At 39.6% G+C, this 5,920-nt stretch overlaps 1 pseudogene; it reads right to left on the bottom strand.

Moving 5' to 3' along the window:
* Positions 1-1,888: 1,888 nt before the first annotated feature.
* On the bottom strand, positions 1,889-2,646 carry LOC103674220 (annotated as a pseudogene).
* Between the last annotated feature and the right edge of the window lie 3,274 nt (positions 2,647-5,920).

Consider the following 5,920-nt stretch of genomic DNA (forward strand, 5'->3'; position numbering starts at 1 on the left):
TCTGCCCTGCTTACCGTACACAAAATGACCATATACGTAACTCTGAGGAACTTATGACAATGTGACATGTCTGGTGTGACTGTATTTAACACATATTCTGTATTATTATTCAACTCTTTAAATGTTTATGGATTATTAAATGCATTCATCAGGAAAGAAATAAACAACCCCCCAGCTTCACTCTTGATGAAGAGAGCTATGGATAGAATTGTGCCTCACCATTTTAAATATATTATTCCATTGTCTTTTGTCCATTATTCTATATCTATCTATGAAATGGGGATAGCAACGCTATCTCCCCCATCAGGTTACTGTGAACCTTAACTAAGAGATACTTAAAACAATGTGAAGCCCACATCCGTCACTGAGTAAATATCAGCTATTATGCTGACTATGTCTTTGTCAATCTAATTGTCCTTTCTTTATAGGAATATGTATTTTGATCTCTAGTATGATTTAAGAATTTTGCTCCTCTTTAATGTTCTACAGTTTTACTACAATGATTCTTTTAGATATAAATTTGTTTTTAGCTCCTTAAAATCTTAGGATCATTGACTTTTTTTTTTAATTCTGGAAAATTCTCAGCCATTTTCTTTTATAACATTAAGTCACCCGTATTCATTTTATTTTATGCAAGAATTCCTATCAGACATATTTTAGACCCTGTCTTCCTATCTTCCATGTCTCAGCTTCTCTTATTATTTCTCTATTCCACATTCTAGGTCATTTCCTTAGATCTGTGTTCCAATATATACATTATTTTTTTCCTGTGTATTTCTCTTTTCTATTTCCTCTTTACCTATTTATACATTTAAAAATAATTATTGTAGGGGTGTCTAGTGGCTTAGTCATTAAGCATCTGCCTTCAGCTCAGGTCATGATCCCAGGGTCCTGGGATCGAGCCCCGCATCAGGCTCCCTGCTCAGCAGAAAGCCTGCTTCTCCCACTCCCATTCCCCCTGCTTGTGTTCCCTCTCTCGCTATCTCTCTCTGTCAAATAAATAAGTAAAATCTTAAAAAAAATAATTATTGTAAAGCCTCTTTTCAATGATTTTCTATTTCTCATTCTTAATGTATAAATACTTCTTTTGGTCACACCCCATCACACTCCATCCAGTAATTCACTTTCTCCCATGTCCAGATCTTCAACTGGCAGCTCATCTTCAGTGGAGACTGATTTCCATGGCATCCTGGGTTCCCTGAGCTATGGAAATAGCCCCGTTGGGATATTTGGCTTTGCCTCTTCTGAGGGTCTGTGGTTTCACTATTTCGGGGTCAATTTTTATGTTGATTTCTCAGTTAGGAGCTTCTGCCCCATACTGTTGGTGTGAATTTGGACCTGCTCATTCACATGATGGTGGGTTTGCATTTTAGGAAGTTACTTTTTTCTAATCTCAACCCTGGATGTGGTACACGCTTCCTTGCTGCTTTCCCCAGCTGGCAGGGGTGGTGGGTGTCTTTCCTGTGACTCATGGCTTGTTGTGGGTATCTCAGCTCTAGTTCCCTGAATGAATGGGGCCTGTGTCCTAGACTGCCTTCTCTGCACTGGTGTCCAAACCCCAAGTCCAGCTGAACCTAGACCTTGAACCTAGACCTAGAACCTACACCTGCTTACCATAATACTCTAATACCTTTTAACCTAAGCTCCTTTCCACCCTTCTGATCTGAGTTTGCTTTGCGTTTCTGGAAATGAGTATTTCCCTCTTTGGTTTAAAATTCGTATATGATTCACATATCTTTTATTTTCTTATATAATATTTTATGAATTCAGATTCTAATTAAGGGTATCTTTTCCTCAGTTTTATTCCCCATATTGACTGTGTTGAAAGAGATGCTGGATGAATATAGAAAGCTGCTGCTTCTTTTTTTTTTTTTTTTGTTTAAAATTTTTGTGGTGGTATCATGAGGCATTGAAACATCCAAACAAATCAGTATCTGGGTGGTGAGGCAGCTGCTTTCTCCTTCACTTCTTTGGGTTACTAGAGCTACTTACCAGTAGATTAAAAAAAAAAATGACAACCTTTTGTATTACTTATGTCCTTCCAAGGCTTACGCTGGTACAACACAAACTTCTCCTGTCAGATGCAACTAGTCTAGTATCCAAACATCATGCACAATATGTCAGCAATAGTAGCACACTGTGCCTGCTCCCACCACAGCCCTGCTCATTTGTGTATGACATTTGAAGCATGTGGAGGAGTGTGAATAATATCAGGAAGATGAGGGAGAGGGAAACAGCATGAGTGCCTGGCTGGGAAGACTTCAGCTGAAGTTGTGCAGGGCAAGCCTGAACATGTCATTGGTGCAAACCCAAGCATCGTTGATGTTCTTTAGCAGGAACATCTAATGGAACCCTATGATGGGGTCTCCATCAGCCTTGAGCTGGCCCACAACCATGCTGATGATGCAGTTGTCTGATGTGGGCTGATGGTCCTGCACTGTGATGCTGTGGGGTATTTTCTGGAATGGAGGGCTAGACAACTTCTCCACAATGGCAGCTTTCCCCTGGAACTGCTGTCCTTCTCACATTAGGCAGGGTGCGTCAATATAAATTGCACCTCGTTGGGTTCTGTCGTTAATCAAATAACTGGTATTAATGTTGAATGAAGCTAGATCCAGTCTGCTCCCAAATTGGCTTGTCTCCCATTCTGGAGCATTACCCACCCTCATTGAAACCCAAGGGGCTGGCATGATGGTGGCAGCCTGTAGAAAGATTCTCGCAAAGAGTATAGTCTATGCAATCTCAGAAACACCTGGAAGGGGATGTAAGTATAATCCGTTACCAGAAAGAAAACAGTTTGATTCTTAGCTGATCATGAATCCACAAGAAGCTCATGAGATGATGCAAAATACTTTTTTCCATCAGATTATTTATTCGTTTGGTATGCTTTTTGGCTGGAAGTAACAAAAAATTCAATTATAATTGGCTTAAACAATAGGAGAGGTTTATTTTCTTATTTATCCAAAAGCTAAAAGTAGGGCCATTTTTAGGGTTGGTTAACTGAGTGGCTAAATCTCATTTTTGCTCCAGTTCAAATTCCTCTCAAATCTCTTAGCTTCTCCTCATGGTTATGAGATTATTCTGGCAGTTCCAGGCATGTCAACCTTAATATATATCAAGATGTAGGAAAGGGGGAAAGAAAATTTATTTCTTCCTTAGGCCTCTCTTCTTGACAGCCAGGAAGAATTTCCAGAAGTCCTAGTGGTGTAACCCTCATATATCACTGATTAGAAATGTATCATATGCCCATTCTCAAACCAATCACCGGCAAGGTAAATAGAATTACCACAAATGGCAAAGATCAAATTAGACTCACTCTGGGGTTGATAATGAGTCCAGGCTTCTCTGAAATGCAGGTTTATCCAATGACTGAATGATATGGAGACTCTGTTACCTTGGAGAGCAGGAAATAGCTGTGGGGCAAAGTCAGGTCACTCAGAGACAGCATTAGGAAAGAACCTGAAGGTCCATTTTCTGGGCTCCTATACTGTTGCCATCCCTCTTTCTTCTTCCAACCCCAGCCCCTGCTAAGACACAAGTAATCTTGGAGACTACCATTATTTCTGTCTCTCCCCAGTGAGAGTGAAGGTAGATCCTGATAGCTGGGACCTCCTTGCAGCCTGTTCAAAGCCTAGATTTTCAAAAACATCTTCAGGTTGAACCATCTCTGAGATAATAAGGGCCATACTCATCACCATCCTGTTTTAGAAATTTGGTCTTTCAGAAGTCCCATGACATTGTTGAGAGGTGCATGCATGGATATCATTGGATGAGGACAGTATAAAATGTCATGTCATAGTGGAACATTACTACTGCAGGGCAGTTAGTTTGTGATGTGCTAGTATGAGTTAAATAGGGTTTCCTCCTGGTACAAACTGGAGTCCCAGCTGCACAGGGTGCATGGCCTGCATTATGAGTAATGAAAATTTTTCATTCACACAAAGACTGTGTGGGTGACTGACAGTGACTCCAAAACTTTGTGGGTCATGGTCCTTTTAACAGTGTTCTTTGCAATATTCCTTCTCTTGTTTCACTCACTGGGCAAGTCATGGGTTATGGGACAGTGCCGCCTTGGACAAGTGTCCCAGGGTGAGGTCATTGGTATTTATCAGTCATGTCACTTATTTCTCCACCTCCAGATTACACTTCTATGCTTTCTTTATATCCTCCACACAAAAGATTTGTCTCTTCTTTTATTTCCTTCTAGACTTCAGGGGACCACACATCCAGAGCACAAATAATAAGCCACAAGAAAAGCCATTTCTCTTTTCATGATGGCAGGGGAAACTGCCTTTAACATTTTCTAGATGGTGAGGGAGGACATTTGCTTTTCCAACCAGACCGTAGACTGTGGAGGTGACTGCCTTGCTAAAATGGGGTGAATGCTTCTAATGCAGGAAAAAAGTGAAGGTTAAAAAAGAGCTAAGTTTTTTAGATTAAAGTACATTGAACATTTTTATCTTGCTAAATAAATTCTCTTAAGAGTGCCTGGGTGGCTCAGTCAGTTAAGCATCTGCCTTTGGCTCAGGTCATGATCCCAGGGTCCTGAGACTGAGCCCATGTCAAGCTCCCTGCTCAGCGGGGAGTCTGCTTCTCCCTCTCCCTCTGCTCCTCCTCCTGCTCATACTCTTTCTCTCTCTCCTTGCACTCTTTCTCAAATAAATATATTTTTAAAAAATCTTTTAAAAATTCTTCTCTTGCCAGTATTGATTGCTTTGCATGTTATAGCTGTAATATGTTTTACATTAAAAAAAATGCTCATGAGGAAGGAGGAGATAAAATATAAAGTGATAAAAGGGATGCAATAGATCAGACACTTGCCCCATCTCACATATGACCCAAGCCTAATAAAACTGAACTTCCTGAATAGTCCAATTGGGATATAAAGAAGTAAATAAGATTATCAAGGATGTAAGGCCATCTCATAACCTTTTTCTATCTCATAAGTGTTTTAAGCATTAAACAGCTGCTTGGCAATGGTAGAACAAGTGCACGACACCTGTCACACTTCCCTGTCAAGGGGGAAGCAAAGGTGGATTTTGAAGGAATAGTGTCAGAGTGTTAAATGTGAATGTCAGCAAAGACACATTCTGAGTCCACATCTGTAAAGAGAGCTGGAAAACAGTGCCACAGTTCATACTCAGTGGACAAGAGCCTGTAACTCACAGCCTAATTACCAGTCATCCCCACAGGAAAATGAATTTCGTGTCATGTTATTCTTTAAAACAGTACTGCTCAGTCTTGGTTTTGATCAAACCTAAAAAAAATGATTCTTTAATTTTTTAAATTCAAAATAAATGAAATGATTAAAAACAACAAAGTGGTGATAATTTTAGAATCTGTTGTTTAAGGTAATACAACTTCTTCCAAAATGAGTGTACTGAATTACCCTCAACCACACTTCTGAACACTCTGTTATGAAATAACATCCTCACTTACTAGCTATCTGAAATTATGCCTTTAGGGCTCTATTTTATTTCACTTTAATCTGTATTAAATACCAATAACCTCTAAGAATGTTGACACATATAAGCTCCATCAGTCATTAAAATTAATTGTATTAACGTCAAATCTTATTTTAAACCACAGAATTAATTTAATAGCATTACGAAAACCACTGAGGCTTACACCTCTGTTTTACAGCTTCCTTTGTGTTTATCCTAACATAGAGGCTGTTTTGTTTTGTGTTTCTGCATTCCCTGCCACTGGTTTTTCTTAAAACTCACTCCAAAATTAGCCCTCAGTGGATGGGGGGATGAGGGGAGTAGAGGATAGAGAGAGAAAAAACAAGACTGCTGAGGGGAAAAGCAGGTTGGAAACCAGTAAGGCCAATGTTGCCTCTTCTCTATGGTAGGTAGAAACTGACTCAAAGGGAGAAAAATTAATTACTTGTTTAGACCTAGTTTCTTTTTTAAACCGA

The sequence above is a fragment of the Ursus maritimus genome, unplaced genomic scaffold (assembly GCF_017311325.1).
Source record: "Ursus maritimus isolate PB19 unplaced genomic scaffold, ASM1731132v1 scaffold_14, whole genome shotgun sequence".
Classification (NCBI taxonomy): domain Eukaryota; kingdom Metazoa; phylum Chordata; class Mammalia; order Carnivora; family Ursidae; genus Ursus; species Ursus maritimus.